Source organism: Argiope bruennichi, chromosome 7 (assembly GCF_947563725.1).
Source record: "Argiope bruennichi chromosome 7, qqArgBrue1.1, whole genome shotgun sequence".
NCBI lineage: Eukaryota > Metazoa > Arthropoda > Arachnida > Araneae > Araneidae > Argiope > Argiope bruennichi.
This window is the reverse complement of record NC_079157.1, coordinates 24062673-24084497: the sequence shown is the minus strand read 5'-3', so window position 1 is coordinate 24084497 and position 21825 is coordinate 24062673. Positions and strand designations below refer to the sequence as shown.

The window sequence follows — 21825 nt, the reverse complement described above, 5'->3', positions numbered from 1 at the left end:
GCACGGTATAGCAATCTAATACAAAATATGTCCTCCTCTAGCTTGAATGAGATCCTGTACACGGTTTGGCAAAGGTTTCCGCTAAATTAGAACACAGATTTTTGATCTCGTCATCACGAAACAAACTTTTATAGCATTCTCAATCATTGTTTTCTTTGTTGAGCAGTCCACTTTAGTCACACGTCTCTTTACAGTGCTCCACAAATTCGATGGGATTTACATCAGGAGAATTAATTACCAGGCCAATCCAAAACCGTTATTTTCAGTTTTTGAAAAAAAAAAAATCGTTGTTAGCTTATGTATGGCATGGAGCAAGATCTTGTCGAAAGTAACCAACACCACCAGCGAACGTTTGCATCATAGGCACAATTTTACTTTCTATTATAGAAATGTATTGTTTAGAGTTCATCATCCCTTCAACTGGTACTAAGATGCCAGGTACTCCAGAATTAAAATAACCCCAAAACATCTGTTTCTGAAGGTTCTTAACTGTTTGAATAAGATGTTGTTCCCTGATGGGCTCTGCACTATTTCGCCTGACAAATTTTGGTCGAAACCCTTGCACAAGAAAATGCTTTTCATCGCTAAATACAACCTTCTTCCAATCTTGTGCAGTCCAGAATTGATATTTTCTGACCTAATCCAAAAGTTTTTCTTCATTGCAGGTGTTAATAACTGTTTTTCGATTGGTTTTCTTGCAAATTTCCCAGCTTCAATAAGCCTTCGTCGAACTGTCGATGAATCCACACCAGTAGCTAATAATTTTCTCTGGGGATCTTTACTTGTTTTGTAAGGATGCATTGTACTATTTCTTATAAGAAATTTGTCTGTTCGAGGTGTGATCTTGCGTTCGCGTCCACATTTACTCTTTCGTTTTGGAGACACTGTCCCCAAATTCTTTTGCTTATTAATAGTCCTAGAAACACTAGATTTTCCGACTCCATCTGCTGTAGCAATATCCCTCTCAGTCATAGAAGTATGCTGACTAAGGGTAACAATTCTAGTTCTTTTCCTGGGAGTGATATCTATTTTTTACATACATGTCAGAAGGAGACAATTCACACAAGAGATCACTTCTTACAGCACCTGACGGGAAAAATTTTCGACATATCCTGATCACATGGTCAAACTGGTTTAGACTAGTCAAGGGCAGTCGCACGTTGTAAGAAAATGCAGTTGAAACCAGTTTGAGGAAGAAAATCCTCGAGAAAGGAACAATTTTCTTAAAAAAATATGTTTGTCCCAATTAATTCGCTGATTACTGTAGATCGTTAATTTCCCAAATTGTTGTATTCGTAATACAAATGATAGGTAAACGTAAAAAAGTTTTTTTTTTTTTTTTTTTTTTTTTTTTTTACCCTCAGTGAGTTGAAAAGATTTAGAAATTTTCTACATTTTCGAATTTGACAAGCAAAACACATTCCTTCGTGTATGAAAGTATTCCTTCGTGCAAAACACATTCCTTCGTGAAAGTGAGCATCGTGTATGAGAAAGTCATACATTGACCAAAAACACTTTGGAAAAACAATCTTTCATTCTTGGAAAATGAACGAAATCATTCTTTTATTAGAAAGACGGCTGAAGAAAGTAGTGTGATTAAAAAGTAAATATTTTTTTAAAAATTATTTTGTACATTTTATCTTGAGATCACTTTTTATCATGTAAGTTTGGTTAGGAGGTTTTGAAGCTCGAAATCGCGTAGTCAATGAATAAAGCATAAATGGCAATTTTCATCATCATCTTTTAATGGAGATTTTTTTTTTTTTTTTACCAGTATTGCATTATTATCATGTATGCTTCTGTGAAAGCAGAAGCGTTTTTAAAAGGTTGACCTGCGCTTTTACCAGTATTGCTTTATTATTACATAGGCTTCTTTGACAGCAGATGCGTTTTTAAAAGGTTGACGTAGATCTATGACATCATAGCTGCTATTTCATATCAAAATCGGTCGAGCTCCAAAACTTTATTTGCCAGGTAGAAAAATTGAAAATGAAAGTTTAAAAATTTGATATATATATATATACCGATTGAGAAGTCTTATGATTGTTTCAAACCGGTTTAAACTGGTTAATGACTTAAATTAATTAAGACAAATAATGACTTAAAATAATAATATTCTCACATGATGATAACTTGAAAGTTGCGATAGAAGATTTCATTAATTTTTTTTTTTTCTTTCTCAGTTTTTCTACTAGGTGGTACTATTGGTTTGAAATTAGAATTTAATTTATATAAAGCTCTGAAAATATAATAGTATACTGTCAGCATTTATACATGAGTAGGCAAAATTTCAGACTTTAGGAAATCAAGAAATGAATAGAAAATCGAAAAGTGCATATAAATTAGTAAAATAATAATAATAATAAATGAAATCGGTCAAAAATTAAAATGACTAATACATTTTGAATACAAAAAGAAAAATGACTAATACATTTTGCTATTATTTTCATAATTTTGTACAAGCATTTTACATCTTTAGATCTTAATATATCTTATACGATTGCAAATTCTATACACAATGTAAACTCGACAGGGGAATAATTTAGAAGCTACTTTTTTTTAGAAAATAATTCTCGTTAAACTTTTTTTAGTCTGAAATTTTATTTGGTCAATAAAACTGCAATTAAAAAAAAATACCATTATTGGTACACTAGATGCCTGTAAAATTTTAAAAATCATTTGTTATCTTTAAATCTCCAGTTTCCACTATTAGTTATATTCCATAATATTTATAATAATAAATATTTTGAAATTTACAAATCAATTTTTCTCAAATTCTCTATTGGATTCTTTTATGGAATCAAAATATCCTTAAATTAACTACTTAGCCCATAATTATTTTCAAAAAATATTAAAAAATGGATATTATTATCGAGAGCGAAATTTTAAAATATGAAACAGGCTAAATCAATAGGTATAAAAACTAGACAAACTGTTAAAAAAGAGAAAAAAATTGGATTATCTAATTAGCGCAGAATGATTGGTTGCCAGGTTGCTGAGTTAAGAGGAACGCAGACAGGCAGTGTCAAAAAATATTATTTACCTGGATGCTAAGAAAATAAATTTGAAATAAAAGAAAAATACAATTCTATGAATTATATGTTAGATTGCGAAGTATGTTTACCTGATTAATTATTATAATTACTATTAAAAATTAAAATATAATCAATTTATTTACAGTATATCAGAATATTAATTATTCATTTAAGTGGTAATATTATATTCTATTTCAGAAGTCCTATAAAATGCTATTTTTTAATGTTAAATTTGTTTGAAATTCGTTATTTCTTTATCATGTAATTTTAATAATTGCTGCTTTTTTATATTAACTAAATAATATTATTTTTAAAATAATAATGAGCAATTAATACATAAAATATAAAAAAATACTATTTTTTATATTTTATTGATTAATTGCTCATTATATATTAACATTATTATATGAATATTAACTAATAATTAAGATAGAATTTTTAAAAAAATTAATTTTTTAAGTCATTGGTTTCCCATGATATATATTAAAAATATATGGATAAATATATTTTTTTTATCGGACCTAATAATACCCAACATTAAAATCAATAAATCATTAACATGTTTGATTAAATTAAAAATAGGTTGAAATGTGAAAATAAATTGACTTATTAACTTATAAATTTATTATATTTAATAAATAACTTATAATATATAATTTAATATTTTATTTATTTTGATATAATAATAATAATTAATATTTAATAAATATTTTTATAAACTTATTAAAAGAGCTTGGTGCCACAAAATGTCTGAATCCACCATTTCATGATAGTTTTATATAGTAAGAAAAAGTTTCAAATTTAATTCTTATTTAATCTGTAAGTTAAGTAAATAAATTAGAAAAGTAAATGATTAATTCAAATAGTTCAAATTAATTTCAATAAATTCAAATTTAATTCTTTTTTAATCTGGATGTTATTTAAATATATTTGGGGGAAAAATTAATTCTATTAATAATAAAATATTAGATTTGCAACGTGTGTTTACTTGAATCATTAAAATTACGATTAAGCAAATTAAAGTATAGTTAATTTATTTATAGCATATCTAAATATTAATTTTAACTTTTGCAATTAAATTTTTATTTCAGCATTTTACGATTAAATTATATTAATATATTTTTATATCAGCTATTTGCTTACATTTAAAATTTAGGATAAGCGGAAGTTGAGAATTTAATATTTACTTTTTTGCATATTAAATCTAGTTAATATTTATTAATACTAATGACAAGTAAAATTTAGAACAAATGAGGATATATAATTCAAGGTTTATGCGGAACTCCATTTCCCAATCTGTTACAAATAAACATAATTTTTGACTTTTTAAACATTATTATATTGAAATTACATCACATAAGATTAAAAACATTTTTCAGACTACTTAATTTTTCTGTTCTAAACTATTGAAGATAGCTCAAAAACAGCTTGACGAGCGAGAGTTTCGAAATGATCACATGACCTCATTATTCAATAAGCAATGTGATGTAATTCAATGATGTATTTCCTGGCGTGCCATCTCTCATCTTATTATTTATTTTTTGGAGGATAAAGTTCTTTGTACTAGGAAATATGATTAAACATTTTTAGTATTGTGTATTTTAAATCGTTTATTTTTTTATGGTTTTTTATACCAGAGAATAAGGTTAACATAGATAATGTTAATCTCGTGCACGGAAGAAGTTGCTCTTTTATTCTATATATTGTTTTTGTTTCGCATCGTATTTCTAATGTAGTATTCAGTATTCTTCAGTATGCTTTTCATTATTGAAAATCTGAATTTTTGTTTTGACTGCTTCATTTCATCTGTTGGTAAGTATATGTTTAACTTTTCGATCAATGTAAATATTGTGTTTTTTAAATTAACTGAATTGAGTCAAATGGAATTTTAGCTTTCAAGAACGGTGTCTGTGAATACGAAGCTAGAGGAATTGCAATAAAAATTCCAATGAAAACAATTTAGAGAAGAAAAAATAAAAACAGCTTTCAAAAATGCATTTTTACTAGTTTACTAGCCGCCTTTGGTGGCCAGCCGGTTCGCTAATCTTAATGCTCGTTAAAATTTTAATAATTAAATATTTTATGTAATTCCTACTTTAATAGCTTCTTCATTAAAATATTTTAAAACTTCAAATTTCAATTCACTCATAATATTATAAAGGCCTTCAGTCATAACGTAATCTGCATCTCTCTAATTTTTTGTTAGCTCCAGTAGAATTTATGCTTTAAATTAAAGTGGAAATGATTAATCTGCAATTAATATAATAATATTTTTTACTTAAACAAAGCATGTTTTTTTTTTGTAATATGATTTCTGAAAACAGAGTCACTGAGCATTTAAACCCTATGGGCACTAAAGAATATCTTTCTTAATTTATATAATATCTCAACAAAATTTTCATAGATTCATCATGAGCAGGTCTATTAATTAACAATTTTAAATGCATCAAACACTAAGAAAATAAACAGAATCGTTTAAAATAATCGGTCGAAAACAGGTAAAAAAGATTACTTAAAAAACGATGAACTTAAACTAACATAAATACAATTTCATTACAAAAGCATACAACTAACCTAAAAATAATTTAAATCAAGTCCGTTTCCATTGAAAATAACAATCAGAACACAATGCGCATACGTGAATTTTCAATGCCAATTAAGGTAACGCAAATGCGTGAATTTTTCTACGCCAGTTGGGGTAATGCTTTGAAGAGTAGAAATTTTTTCCTTTATTCTGTTTTATATTAATTCAAAAGTACTTCAGAATGAATCTGAAAGATAGATTAATGAACAACGTTTAATTTTAAATGCATAAAACATTAAGAAAATAAACAGAATCGTTTGAAATAATCGGCCGAAAAATGTTAAGCCTAAGCCTCATTAGCGTGGGGAAAAAATGCTGAAGCCTTACTCATTTGGCGGTGGGAAAATGAAGATTTTTTTTGGCGGGAAAGTTAGTTTTTAATTAAAAATTAAAATTTCAAAAAAAGGACCCCAGGTGCACATTCCCGACCTCCAAGGTATACAGGTACCAAATTTGGTAGCTGTAGGTCAAATGGTGTTTTCAGTAGCGCGCCAACACACACACACACACACACATTGAGCTTTATATAAGTATAGATTAAACAGTAGTATTCGTTTTCTTAAAAGTACAATGGAAATAAATATTGGAAGAGAAATAAAAATGAAATAAAAATAGTTGTTGAAAATACATTTTTATCAGTGCTCTAAACAGCAGTACTCGCTCTTTTTAAAAATTAATTTTACTGTAAGATCTTGAGATCAATTGCTTCTCAAATTCACTGTTAGATGGCGCTACTGGTACGGAAATCAAAATTGAATTTAACTAATTATTAAAAGAAAGTAACTTTTTAAAATAATTAAATAGTACAATGTTATGAACAACACTTGAAATTATAAAATTTTAAAATTCTTGCTGATAAAAAAGTGAGTGAAAAATAGATTGCGCAATTCCGTTTTTAAAAACTTGCATGATGTTTTATTTACTTATTTAGTTTTGATTAGACTGTCGGAATTTCGTTTCTATTCACTGGTGTGGGCATATTAATACCAATACAAATGACAATTTAATTTCATTAACTATTAACTGATAATTTAATTTTGAAAATATTATAATAGTAATGAAGAAATTTCAAAACTATTGAACATTAGTAAGAGACTGAAAAATCGACTACAGTGTTCCTTCATTATAAACATGAAAAGGTCCATTGAGAACAGCGGATATCTCCAAAATTCTCTCGTATACACCTTTAATAAAGATAGTATTCCCTTTTCTTCCAGCATAAAAACTGTGAACACTGAACTAGTCTGTAAACATCGCTAGTACTCAGATTTTTATTTTCAGAGTTCCGCATATGTGCATTTAGTCCTTCGTAGTAAAGTAAAGAAAACCAGATATGGCATAGAACTATAATTTTATTAGCAAAATCACAAAACATATTTCATTCATCTAGCTCAATGTGTTTAATGAATGCAAATGTACTTAACAGAGATGATCAACTCGTTGATGGATTTGGTTTTTAAATTCGATACGAATACACAACACAGTTTAGAGGCTAAATCTATAAACCAAATTTTAATTATCTAGATTTTGATGTTTTGTGCATTCATTCTGTATCCATTTGCACGAAGACATTCCACATGCGAACGAGTTTCGTTCAAAATTTGATAGACATTTATAAATTTGTTGCAGAGACCACACACAATATTTCATCGGTCTAGCTCAATATATTTTTTAGTTATATTTTGACAGACAGACAAATATAATTACAAAAATATGTTTTTCAGATGCAGGGAAGAACGAAATATGAACATTCGCTAAATTTTCGAATTCAAATTGTTTAGGCGATTATACTTTCGTTTTGTATACATAGTGTATATTTTAGACGAAATGTGCTAGGCAATTGAACTTAGATATGGTTTTAAAATTTAAAAATTATCAAGAGAAACTGAGTGTGTATATTTCCTTATTCGTTCTCTGATTGTTAAAAACAATCAGAAAACAAATAAGGGGGAAAAAAAACATGCAGACAGATGGCTGCCCGTAGATGAGTTTGAACCAACATTTATTTACATTTTGAAGATAAAATTAAGTACCAAATTACATGCACACAGATACAGTAACACATTTTCTTCAAACGAATTTAACCCCTTAACTGTTTCATTTTCTTTACTATCTAATAAGATGACACCTTCTATTTTGGGAATATTTTCTTATTTTGATTCAAATAGAAATCCATTGCATACTCGACTTATCTATGTATTTGAAGTAATTTTAATATTGAATAATAATCATCATGAATGGCTTATTTTTTTGCTTGCAACTATCAAAATTCGATAAATCGATGCACGTATGGCACTCGGGCAAAACAGTTAAGTGGTTAATCAATAGATCTATAAATACGAGGTTATGAGCTTAAATCAAATCTCATCACCCCACTTCAATGCATTTTTGAGCTATATCGTTTTCGCAGAGAGACACATAATTTCAAAAATGTGTTTTTAGATCCGAAACGAGCAGATTCATCAAAATATCTTCGAAATTATTTGTCTACTTCATTACTTTCGCTTTGTACACTTCGTTTACGAGAAAATGAAAAATAGTATTTGTTTGTATTGTATTGTTGTTGTGACTTATGGCCCTTTACAAGCCCACTGCTAGATCTACCAGCAATTTAAGCCGAATGAGCGTCTCTTGTTTTTTCAGTAGCGTCAACTAAGGCCAAGAGTACGACTTAGTTACTTTATGCGTCACAGCCTTTTTTACGGGGCGGACTTCATTCATGTATTTCATTCACAAATTGTAATTTAGACTTGAATCAGAGAACGATAACCTCTGAACCAGTACCCCTAGTGGTATTACTCTCGATAGGAAGGACTTTGTGACCACGATAGATTTATACGTGCGCCAGCCACCACACACACGGAGAGTCTTCGGTGGGCGGTGTTTGAACTCGTAATACAAGGGATGCGAATCCAACGCCTTACCAACCAGGCTATTCCGGCCTTTTGTTTGTATTATAACATTTATATAGAGAATTACAAGAAATTTATTAGAGTTATTTCCTTGTGTTTTTATTAGAACAACTAATCCTATGAATGCAAAAGGATTAGGATCATTATTTCAATTTATTTATTTTTTTTACTTTCTCGCATGCATCGTATTATGGAAAAGTATTGTAATTGTGAAAATATTTGAACCCGAGATTTCGATGTATCTCCAAGTTTTAGACCTCCCTCAGTTCGGAAAACACATTTTTAGAAAATGTTCATCTGTCTGTCTGTCTTTGACAGAGATAACTCAAACACACTTGAGCTAGACAGTTGACATTTGATATACGTTCTTTATGACAAATGTGCAGATTTCTTTCAAATTTTGAGTAATATCTGTTCTCAGGAAGTCCGTCTGTTCTAAAATAAGCCAACACGATAACCATAAAATGAAGAGAGCTAGATAGATAAGATTTGGCACACAGATTTGATATCTATAGTATAGACATCTGTCAAATTTTGAGCCAAATCTAACTGCGGCTTGACTATCTATCGGTCTGTAATTTCAGACACATGATAAATGCGATAATTCAAAAACGGAAGGATTTAATATATCAAATTTAGTATGAGAATTTGTGAGTTTTGTGTTAAAATTTTGTTTCAGTCGGTTGGGAAAAACATATCTAAAACACTAATTCGATTTTCGGATACTATTTACTGCATGCCGGGGATGAATCGCTAAATAGCTCGCCAAGAAAGGCACGATAGATTCAGAACAACTGCGAAATTCACGCCAAAAGTTAATATTTCGTAACTATTGTATGCCAGTGCTATGTAAGGTACTCTTTGGCATGAGAAATTGATTAGAGAGTATGCGAGGAAGTTTTGGGGGGACCACCCCCTCTGGTTATTTTTTAATAGTATGAGTAAAGAATTTTAAATGATTCTCGAGAACCTATATTTGTTATAGTGCTGGGTTCAATTCTGATCGTTCTGTAGAATAATTAAATCTGTTTGCAGTCTTTGATAAGATATTATTGACTGATAATAAAGCAGATAATAAGAAATGAACTTTTATCTCTATATTTTAGACTCAATTTCGTGGTGATAATTCTACTCTCTTATATAATCTTCACGTGTTCTGTGAAAAGAATATTTTTAATCTTTCTAATTCGCTTAAGGAGAGAATCACTTTAGATGCAGCAAATAAGGAAATGCAGGAAAAAGTTCCTATAAGTTCAATAACCTCCGATATCTCTTTCTCGACTTAAATATTTTAAAATTATTTTACTTTGTCGTGCATAAAGAGAAAGTATTATAATTATCTTTAAAAAAAATGACAACTCTTCGATTTTGTCTCTTTGAGTCTTAAAAAAAAAAAAAAAAAAAAAAAAAAATTCGACACTGTATCTATGTCTATGAAAAATGCTTTTAAGTAAATGGGTGAAGTATTGCATACGATATTTTCACTCACTTTGTTGATTTCTTTTAAATTTTGAATAAAACTCTTTCACACAATGCCTACCTGTATGTACGCCCGAATACATATGAACACATAACTACAAAATATAAAAATATAAAGCGACTTTAATATTCAATAATTTTTTAGTAATAGAGCTTTTTCCCAGTTGCTTCCAAGCATATTGAGGGATGAAAAACAATTTTACAATAATGTATATATTTTTTAATTTTGAAGATTACCAATATTTTTCTGCATAATATTTTTTTTATTAATTTTAATAAATTTTAAAAAGTATTTCTTAAGAACATTTGAGCTTTTTCTCAGTTGCTTCCAAGCATATTGTGAGATTAAAAAAATATATTTTACAAATATATATATTATTTTGAAGATTACCAATTTTATTTTCATATAATTTTTTCTATAATTTTAATAAATTTAAAAAACATTTTTAAGAACATTAGAGCTTTTTCTCAGTTGCTTCCAAGAATATTGAGTAATAAAAAAAAAATCAATTTTACAATAATGTATATATATTTTTTAATTTTGAAGATTACTAATTTTATTTCCGTATAATTTTTGTTCTCTAATTTTAATAAATTTTAAAAAGTTTTTTAAAGCACATCTTAAAACATTACCATTCTTGTTTTAGTTAGTTTGTTTATATTCATGTTTATGTGAGATGATACTGAATTTATTTTATCGCGAGCAGGTTGCAGCCACTACATAAATAAAAATGATTAAAAAAAATAATAATATAAGAATAGACGAATCAACACTGAAACTTTATTAGTGTCGGCGTCCTCGCCTAGGGGTAGCGCGTCTTCCCCGTAATTTGGGCGTCTCGGGTTCCAGTTCATGGTTGTTTTTTACCATGTGTTCAATCTGTGAGGTGTGTGAAAGAGCCCCCCCCCCTGGAAAAAAGGGGTAGTGCAAGCGTGTGTGTGAGTGTCATCTTCATATGAGATAAAGTCAGACTTCTGCCCTCGGATGTTTGGGGGTCTTTACCATCAGAAGCTACTACAAACCTCTCTCCCCAATCTCTTGTCTTGGTTTGAATTGGCGTTTATTTCAAGGGGGATAAGAAGCAATAACAACTTTATAAGGGTATGACGTTTCTTATTAAAGATTCGAAACTGTTTATACTTTATTTTTCAAAGTTAAAAATACATTAACATTGCATGTTGAATTAAATCCAACCCCCCCCCACATACACATCGGATGCTTTTCAGGTAATGTTGTAGATGTACCTTTCCATCGGTAATTGCATAAAAACGTTCGGCTCAAAAGCATTTACGTATTACATTATGAATACTTATTTATGGAAAACTGACTATATTTTTTGATAAAAAAAACAACAATAATTCTACAAATTGTTATTATCAAATTCATAACCATTATCAGAAAAACACATTCTTATCAAATATTGCATGCTCTATAGATGAATTTTCCTGCTTCGAAAATAAACTATTATAGGTAATTTCTCAATTACCTTGCATTACAACGAAATCTGTAGCCTCATAATGATAAGAAATGGTGCAATGTCAGGTTCAAAGCAAAGCAAAAATAAAATATGTGATAAGATAAAAGATAATACAAGCCGATTTTATATCATTGCTTGTGGAATATACACGGACGTAAGTAGAAAACTTTTTATTGTTAGAGTTGACGAGTAGGGGGAGGATATGAGTACTAAACGAACCGGATTTGTAGCCCCGGTAGCACACCCTGTTGCACAGTATTGTAAAATATTATATGAAATTAAACAGTATTCCACAATATTAAACAATATTGGAATATTGACCAATGTCATATTGACCATACAATATTGTACAATATTTTTATACAATATTGCACAATATTTTTATACAATATTGTACAATGTTTTTATACAATATTGTACAATATTTGTGTGCTATTGGAGAGGGGTACAGTCATATTTCGTTTGTTATTTTCGGACTGAAAAAATATTATGTTTCTGATTTGGTCTTACTTTTGATTCCATGTCTGTTTTGTCAGGAATTTTATTGAAAGGTAAGCACCTCATTTTAATCCTTTCGTTTCTTAACCATTACCATTAACTGACTATTCCGTAGGCACACAGATAAAACTGAATGACTGGACCACAGCGACAGCAACACTGCCGGGAACTGTGGTCGAGTCCATCACCGGCCACGGCACAACCCTTCCATAGGGAAGTAACTCCCGTCATCGATGGGAGATAGCCAACCTCCATCTCTTTCTGTACCCACCAGGGTTGCAAGAACCAATTACCATACCAGAAGCATCTCATCCTCATTTTTGAGGTGCCCCCCCCATTGGTAGCCACTCATTTCTAAAATCATTTGAATTCATCTGCCTCAGGAAACATTTATGTTTCAAACTAAGATAAAATTCCTATCCCTCCTCCCCCTCAAAACTCGCAAGGACAAATGACAGCCCTGGCTTTAAGTGGTTGATATACAAAAGAAGACCATTTAGTTGATGACTGTTCACGCCAGAAGTTAATAATTCATAACTATTGTTCGCCAGTGTCATGCAAGGCGTTCTCTTGCATGACACGTTTCTTAGAGACTATGGAAGAAAATTTTGGAAAGACCACTCCAGCTTTTTTTTAATCGGAGATTTTACTGCCCTGAAAATGTGTCATGTTGTCTTCATATGTGTCTTGTCTGTCAAAGAAGAAAACAGGATCCGTTCTGCATGAAAGAAAAAAACATTGGTAAATTCACTTAGATAGCTGCCCGCGTCCTGGCATAGGGGTAGCGCATCTTCCTTGTGATCTGGGCGACCCGGGTTCGAGTCCCGGTTTGGGTATGGTTGTTCTTCCTGTTCTATCTGTGAGATGTGTGAATGTGTCCTCCTGTAAAAGGGGTTGTGCAAGCGAATGAGTGATGCGTGAGTTGTCAAGTCGTACTCTTGGCCCAAATTAGCTCTACGATAAAAACAAGAGGCACAGCCCCTTAAGCTTAAATCGGCTGTCTTTAAACAGCGGGCTTGTCCGTGGTAAGTGCCATAAGAAACAACAACAACTTAGATAGCTAATCATAGAAAAAAAGATGGTGGAACAAGAGAATTTGCTTTAAAGAACATTTTCAGAGGAAATGATTTTGAAGATGTGGCGCCGCCTGTGCCTCCAGCTTATTTTAATCACGAGTATAAAGATTAAGTGCCATTCCAATTTCTCAAAATAAAATTATATAAACAAAAAGTTTTTTAATCCCTAAAAACTCACTTCGAGATTTTGCGCAATCTCTACATTTTCGAGTTCTATGTGTCGAAAAAAGCTATTTTTGCTTTCTGGTATAAGAAGTGTAGAGGAAGTACAGTAAACTCAAGATTTTGATGAATCTTCACGTTTTACATCTCCCTGAGTTGAAAAAAATATATATTTTTGAAAAATGTCTGTCTGTTTGTGACAAAGATAACTCAAAAACGCTTTCAGCTAGATGGATGAAATTTGATATACAATCTTCAGATCAAATTTACAGATTTCTATCAAATTTTGTGTAAAATTCGTTCTCAGAAAGACTGTCTGTCCGAATAAAAGTTAACACGAAAACTACAAAACGAAGAGAGCTGAACAGATAAAATTCAGTACACAGATTTAATATCTGTAGTATACACACCTGTCAAAGTTTGAGGCAAAACTAACTACGCTTGACTGTCTGTCGGTCTGTACTTTCAGAAATAAATAAACGCGATAATTCAAAAACGCAGTGGCTTAAATATATCAAATTTGGTATGAGATTTTGTGATTACAAGTGCAATTTTGTGATAAATTTTGACTTTTATCGGCAGGAAATTTTTTTTCTAAAACATAATTTTGATTTTCGGATACTATTAATCGCCTACCACTAATTAATTGGCAAAAAAATCCAGGGATGACACGAAATATTTAGTAAAAGTGCTAAATTCATGTCAGAAAGTATGTTATTCCAACACGAACAATCTCTAAATTAAAGGCAAGTAAATGCGCTTACCTTTGTTTTGTTGGTTGGAATCTCTTTTGATAACATACTGGTGTTGTCTCCATCTGCAGCTGAAAATCTCAAGTTTCTAATTAGTGGCAGGTTCAGTGACTATGACTCATTAACATGGGGAACTTCTCTTTAAGAATATTATTTAATTGTTACTTGATTATATGTTACATGATTAAGAATATATTTACAAAATTAGAAGAGAATAAAACGCGTTCGTTGGTTGCCGCCAAAAACGAGAGGAAGTCAACAAACCCCTGGTGGTGAGAAGGGAAAATTCTTTACAGTTAAAACTGGTTACAGTTAAGGCCTGGTTCCCGACATATGTCATAATTATTGTACTCCATCCACTCCATACAAGGTGTTTTCTGACACGATGCTTTGATTAGAGAGCGTGCGAGAAAGTTTTCGGGAGACCACTGCCGCAGTTTACTCTCTTGCATTCGAAGTATTATAAAAAGAATGCGTTATTATCGTCAAAATGTTTGAAGTCTAGATTTTGCTGAACCATCTCGTTTCAAATCTCCTTTGAGTTTGATAAACATATTTTTGAAATAATGTCTGTCTGTTTTAACACGATAACTCAAGAATGGTTTGAGCTAAACGGATGAAATTTCTGATCATTGCAAAAAAATTATATGTCTATCAAATTTTGAAAAAAAAAATCAAATTTTGCAAGATATTTATTCGTCTGTCTGTCCAAGAAAGAGATAGCACGACAGATACAAAATGCAAAGAGCTAGATTCTAAAATACAGATTTGCGTCGAATTTCGAACTGTCTTTCAAAGTGATTCGTGCATTTGCATGCTTGTAAATACGATCATTCAGAAACGAACGTCTTGAATAAATAAAATTCTATTAGTAAAATTATATGTGTGCATGAAATTTTGATTTCAATCATTTGACAAAAAAAGGCATGTAAAATACATCCTTATTTTTTATTTTATTTATTATTATTTATTTTTTTTACAATTAAATTCGCATAAAAATACATAAATTTAAGCACAGTTTTAATGCTTATGAGCGGATCAGAAAATGCTTATGAGCGGGATAGTGCAAATAAGAATTTGAACAATGCTAACGTTCACCTATGTTCATGACGTTTACTCTCTCTGGGCAGCGGTGGCCTGGTGGTAATGTCTCGGCTTTGGAACCGGAAGGTTTCAGGTTCGAGACCCGATTCCACCAAAGAACCGTCATCTAAGGGGGTCTGTTGCACGTTAAATCCGTCCTGACCAAACGTGCTCCCGCTGATGTGGTGTGGAGAGGGGGGTGCCAGCTCAGGAGTCGTCCACGTCATCTGACCGCGGTTCAAAATGACGAGGTCCATCCCAAAATAGCCCAAATGTTGCTTCAAACGTTTATATAACTAAAACCTCACTCTCCCTATTTCCTCATTTTTATGCGATGTAGAAAATGCGTCATGTTTCGCATAAAAATACATAAATTTAAGCACAGTTTTAATGAAAATTTTGAGCAAATATTTTTTTGGATAAAAGAACCAGGATAATTTTTGTCTCAAACATTACTGAGTATATGAATTATTTTTTAATAAATACGCTTATGAAGGGTGTCCCAAAATTAATGCAAGATTTGAATTTTCCACCATTCGTGCAGTAAAGTTTTGACAACTCTTTTAAAAAAGCCATTTAATAGCTGATAGTTTAGGGCTAGTAAAAAGGAAGCGTTACACGATAGAACAACGTGTTTACATTGTTGAACAATATTTCGAAAATAATGAAAGTCTGGCAGCCACTGTTCGAAAATGTGGGAATTGGTCTCCTAAATCGTGTGATTTAACATCATCGGATTTCTTTTTATGAAGTTATATGAAGTCAAATGTCTGTACAAACAAATTCACAAGCACGCGCGCATTGAAAGAGGAAATTCAACGCAGCATCAACGAAATTCGACCACATTTATGCAAAATGGTCATGGAAAATTTCGACAAAAGAGCGTGTATGTCCTGCGGCGAATTTGTAGTGCGCGGGGATAGAACCTGGAATCTTGCGGTTCGTAGTCCAGTAACATGACCATGATACAAAAGCAATTTCTCGGGTAGCGTGATTGTTAACTGGCTTATAAGCTTTCACCAAGCTATTTTCCCTATGTGTTATTCCATACATAATCCTATCCTGTGTATTTTACGTTTCCATAAAAATATACTAATTAAAAAAAGGAAACAGTGTTTTTTCATATAATCCAAATCTTGCATTAACACGTTGTTCTATCTTGTAATGATCCATTTTTACTAACTCTAAACTATCAACTGTAAAATGGTTTTCTTAATAGGGTTGTCAACACTTTACTGCATGTATGGTGACAAATTCAAATCTTGCGTTAATTTTGGGACATACTTTATTTGTTATTTCAAAGTCTTTTTTTATCAGGAAAAGGATAATTATTTGAAAGCAAATAGAGAAATTTAATTATTTTATGCCAATTCAATGACACAATGCAAAGAATTATAAGGAAAATTATTCTATGATGACAAGGTAGGAATTGCTGATCTTTTCACCGGGAGTAAAGGGCTGTCATTGATAAAGGAAATAATGCAGTTGACGCTGATAAGTTGAGATTTCAACAATCTCACTTTCTTTTTATCAGATTCCCTACCAACACACAAACATGCTTACCCTATGCTTACAAAAATATCTGTCTTTGCTTTTTATCGTAACCTAATTTTATAAATCACACAATGGCTGCCTTATTGTGTTTTTAACGCAGAAAGTATTAAGGTGCTAATATTGGAGAGTCCAGATTATAAAATTGATGCCAAAGGTATGCTTTTTTTTTATTTAAATTATTTTTAGGGATATTAGAATAAAATTTTCGATTGAGAATTTTTTTTTCAGTTATAGGCTTTATTTTTTTCGCTCACATGTTTAGGAAATAAGATTATTGAAACAATTGATGATTAATTTATTTGCAATATTTATTTGTTCAGTTTCTAATAAAATTTTATATATTTATGAAGGAATTTTAAAAAGTGTATTCGAAAAGTTTGATTGCACGTTTTAAAAAGGATTTGAAAAAGAAACTAAAGATATACTTTCAGTTTTTTTTTTATTTTCTTATATTCAATGTATAAAAAAAACTATCTTTTTTTTTCCAATATTCGATTTATTTCAGCAAGTATTATTTCTATACATGTTTAGGAAATAAGATTATTCCAACAATTGATGATTCATTTTATCAGCTCTATGATTCATTTACTTGCAATATTTCCCAAAATATTTTCTCAGTTTCTACTAAAATTTTATATATTTATGAAGGAATTTTAAAATAATTTACTCTAAAAGTTTGATTGCACGTTTTTAAAAGGATTTGAAAAAGAAATTAACTATATAATTTGAGTTTTTTTATTTTCTTAAATCCAATGTATAATTTTTCTTTCAATATTCGATTATTTCAACAGGTATTATTTCAAAACATGTTTAGGAAATAAGATTAATCGAAAAATTGATGATTCATTTACTTGCAATATTTCCCAAAATATTTTCTCAGTTTCTACTAAAATTTTATATATTTATGAAGGAATTTTAAAGTAATGTATTTGAAAAATTTGTTTGCACATTTTAAAAAGGATTAGAAAAAGAGACTAATGATATACTTTCATTTTTTTTTATTTTCTTATATCCAATGTATAAAAGTCAATTTTTCTCTCAATATTCGATTATTTCAACAGGTACTATTACAAAACATGTTTAAGAAATAAGATTAATCGAAAAATTGATGATTCATTTACTTGCAATATTTCCCAAAATATTTTCTCAGTTTCTACTAAAATTTTATATATTTATGAAGGAATTTTAAAGTAATGTATTTGAAAAATTTGTTTGCACGTTTTAAAAAGGATTAGAAAAAGAAATTAACTATGTAATTTGAGTTTTTTTATTTTCTTATATTCAATGTATAAAAAACTTTGCAATATTTTCTAAAATATTTTCACAGTTTCTACTAAAATTTTATATTTTATAAAGGAATTTTAAAATAATTTACCCGAAAAGTTTGATTGCACGTTTTTAAAAGGATTTGAAAAAGAAATTAACTATATAATTTGAGTTTTTTTTTATTTTCTTATATCCAATATAAAATTTTTCTTTCAATATTCGATTATTTCAACAGGTATTATTTCAAAACATGTTTAGGAAATAAGATTATTCGAACAATTGATGATTCATTTACTTGCAATATTTCCCAAAATATTTTCTCAGTTTCTACTAAAATTTTATATATTTATGAAGGAATTTTAAAGTAATGTATTTGAAAAATTTGTTTGCACATTTTAAAAAGGATTAGAAAAAGAGACTAATGATATACTTTCATTTTTTTTTTATTTTCTTATATCCAATGTATAAAAGTCAATTTTTCTCTCAATATTCGATTATTTCAACAGGTATTATTACAAAACATGTTTAAGAAATAAGATTAATCGAAAAATTGATGATTCATTTACTTGCAATATTTCCCAAAATATTTTCTCAGTTTCTACTAAAATTTTATATATTTATGAAGGAATTTTAAAGTAATGTATTTGAAAAATTTGTTTGCACGTTTTAAAAAGGATTAGAAAAAGAAATTAACTATGTAATTTGAGTTTTTTTATTTTTTTATATTCAATGTATAAAAAACTTTGCAATATTTTCTAAAATATTTTCACAGTTTCTGCTAAAATTTTATATTTTATAAAGGAATTTTAAAATAATTTACCCGAAAAGTTTGATTGCACGTTTTTAAAAGGATTTGAAAAAGAAATTAACTATATAATTTGAGTTTTTTTATTTTCTTATATCCAATGTATAATTTTTCTTTCAATATTCGATTATTTCAACAGGTATTATTTCAAAACATGTTTAGGAAATAAGATTATTCGAACAATTGATGATTCATTTACTTGCAATATTTCCCAAAATATTTTCTCAGTTTCTACTAAAATTTTATATATTTATGAAGGAATTTTAAAGTAATGTATTTGAAAAATTTGTTTGCACGTTTTAAAAAGGATTAGAAAAAGAGACTAATGATATACTTTCAGTTTTTTTTATTTTCTTATATCCAATGTATAAAAGTCAATTTTTTTTTCAATATTCCATTATTTCAACAGGTACTATTACAAAACATGTTTAGGAAATAAGATTAATCGAAAAATTGATGATTCATTTACTTGCAATATTTCCCAAAATATTTTCTCAGTTTCTACTAAAATTTTATATATTTATGAAGGAATTTTAAAATAATGTATTCGAAAAGTTTGATTGCACGTTTTAAAAACTACTAGAAAAAGAAACTAAAGTTATAATTTCAGTTTTTTATTTTCTTATATCCTATGTATAAAAAAGAAGAAAAAAAACTTTTTTTTTTTTCAATATTTGATTATTTTAACAATTATATTCGAAATATATTTTCAGTTATGTGGACTAGGATATTGCACAAAACTAGTGTATACAAGCCTAGGGTCACTGAATGTGTCATTAAGTGGGCGCTGAATAGTCATTTAAAAATATTATTAGACTATTTTCAAAATAAATAAATTTGTAAAAAATATAAATGTTATTAGTTATAAAATAGTAAGATTGCAATATAAGTTTACATTGAATTATTAAAATTATTATTAAATAAATAAAAAAATAATTAGTTACATTTTTTCTATTTCATTGAAATATTAATTTTTTTTTATTTCCTATGGTATGTTTCACTAAACGTGTAAAATAATAATAATTAGTATTATATTTATTTAAAGTGTGTTATATTTTTATTATCCATCATACCAATTAAATATATAATTATTTCATTTAATTATATTTCATTATTTTATTTTGTTAGGAAAAATATCATTAACTTCATTTCTTTTAAATTTCTTTTAACTTTAAAAAAGAAAATATACGTAATTCTTTTAGAAAAAAAAAATAATAAATGAAATTTGTATTTCTGTACACTGAGATTTCAATATAAAAATTTTCCCCCAGAAATCTTCGAATTTTACAGATGTTCGACTGGATATATTTTTGTTCCTTACCGAATGAAATCTCATTATTTTATTCATATACAAATCATTTGAGTTATTCTTATCTTTTTGATCCGTTAATTAGTTTGATTATCACAACATTTTTACTAACATCTATTAAAGGAAATTTTTAAAGTCTATATTTTTAAAAGTCTAATGAAAGTAAACTATTGAAAGTAAGGATTTTAAAGAAAATATCAGAGAGCAGAAGTATAAATTAAAGAAGTTATTAAAATAAAGAATATAATATACAGTGGCTCAAAAAATTGAGAGTACACCTTACGTTTACTTGATAAATGCAACTTTCAATATAAATAACACATTAGCGGAATGTGCAAACTTGTTTTTATTTTTACACATAACAAATGGTTTAATTTAGAGTAAAAGTAAAGAAAAACCAACAAAAAATTTCTAAATTGAAAATTTTCAGAAGCATTTTAAATAAACATACGCAGAATTTTGCCTCAAAAAATTGAGAATACACCAATGAAATTTTTGGAATATCACGCATAGAAACAAAGTGTCACTATTAAATTGCATGTCTTTTGGCTCTTATAATGGTCTCTAACCGTCATGGTACCGATTCGACCCATTTATGGTGGTATCTGAAGATATTTTACCCCATTCTTTTTGCACCACTTGTTTTAAATGGGTTTTGTTTCTAATTTTGTATTTCTGAACCACTTTTTCGTGTATGGCCCACGAATATTCATTGACATTGATGTCAGGGTACTGTGGTGGTGTGTATAACTCTTGTTTACAATGAAAAAGGCATCATATTTTGACGTTACGTGCATTCTGTTTGGGGTCGTTGTCCTGCTGGGAAATGGAATTTCCATCTAAACTCAAATTTTTAACACTTTCCTTTAGACTGTTGCAGAAACTTTTCAAATCATAGGCAGAAGTGTAAGTGCTGAAACTGTGCTAAATGCCATTAAACAAGCTGGATATAAAAGTAGCATTGTTAGAGGGAAACCGTTCACCAGCTTGCAAATTCAGAAAAAGCATTTGAAGTTTGCAAAAACTCATCAATTGAAGACCAATAACCTTTGGAAGAAATCTATATTTAGTAATGAAAGAAACTTCAACATTTTTGGCAGTGACAACCGTCTTACTGTATGGAGAAAGTCTAATACTGCTTTGTATCCAAAAAATTTACGTCCTACAGTTAAACATGATGGTGACTCCGTGAGGATTTGAGGTTACATAGCTTCATTCGGGGTAGGAAATTTAATATTTATAGATGGCATTATAAATGATACGGTTTACTTGGATATACTTCGCAGCAATCTAAAGGAAAGTGCTAACAATTTGGGTTTAGATCGAAATTTCATTTTCCAGTAAGACAACGACCCCAAACAGAATACACGTAACTTCAAAATATGGTGTCATTTTCATTGTAAATAGCAGTTACACACATCACCACAGTACCCCGACATCAATGGCATTGAATATTCGTGGGCCATACCCGAAAAAGGGGTTCAAAAACACAAAATTAGAAACAAAACCCATTTAAAACAAGTGGTGCAAGAAGAATGGGGTAAAATATTTTCAAATACCATCAAAAAATGGTCAAATCGGTACCACGGCGTTTAGAGGCCATTATAAGAGCCAAAAGACATGCAATTTAACAGTGATACTTTATTTCTATGCGTGATATTGCAAAACGTTTCAATGGTGTATTCTCAATTTTTTGAGGCAAAATTCTGTGTATGTTTATTTAAAATGCTTCTAAAAATTTTCAATTTAGAAATTTTTCGTTGATTTTACTTTATTTTTACTCTAAATTAAACCCTTTGTTATGTGTAAAAATAAAATTATGTTTGCACTTC

At 29.3% G+C, this 21825-nt stretch overlaps 1 protein-coding gene across 3 annotated transcripts in view; it reads left to right on the top strand.

Annotated features, from left to right (window-relative positions):
• Nucleotides 1–4712: 4712 nt before the first annotated feature.
• Nucleotides 4713–21825, top strand: part of LOC129976035 (retinaldehyde-binding protein 1-like) — a 71950-nt gene continuing 54837 nt past the window's right edge. The window contains exon 1 of one of the 3 annotated variants that reach the window (XM_056089378.1): nt 4713–4847. The gene's annotated coding sequence lies outside the window, so the exon portion shown is untranslated. Of the gene's footprint in view, nt 4848–11623; nt 11643–16600; nt 16768–21825 lie in introns of those variants that run through there. The other 2 variants (XM_056089379.1, XM_056089377.1) reach the window with 2 other exon arrangements.